Below are 449 nucleotides of genomic sequence, written 5' to 3' on the forward strand. Positions count from 1 at the left end.
AAAAAAAAAAAAAAAAGTACAAAGAAATAAAGTAGACTAAGATCTGGATGTGATGTTTTATAAGTTTCTGACGAATTAAAATAGTGTTTTAAAAGCCAGTCATATTCAAAGAACTACAGAGAAAATGGGAGGAAGAAAAATGCTTTTGCAATAAACTTAGGGTGCCATTTAAAGAAGTTTGACATCAAAAAGAAAGCAAGGGTAATAGATGGGTTACTTAAGTGTCATGTACAAATCTCTTCCTTTTTTTTTCAAAATTGAATTTTTTTTGTAATGTCTATAATCCTGTGTCTGATTTGCAAATTTGGATGTAAAATAAGAATCACTTGAACACAGTTGCAGAGTTTGATCAGAGAAGCAGAGTGAAAAGCAATAAGGGATGATTACAATAATTAGACCATATGCAATTGTGGAAGCAGGGTGTCAGGTCCTGGGGTCTGGGTCCAACA

Source organism: Rhinopithecus bieti, unplaced genomic scaffold, assembly GCF_001698545.2.
Source record: "Rhinopithecus bieti isolate Rb0 unplaced genomic scaffold, ASM169854v2 scaffold_29892, whole genome shotgun sequence".
NCBI lineage: Eukaryota > Metazoa > Chordata > Mammalia > Primates > Cercopithecidae > Rhinopithecus > Rhinopithecus bieti.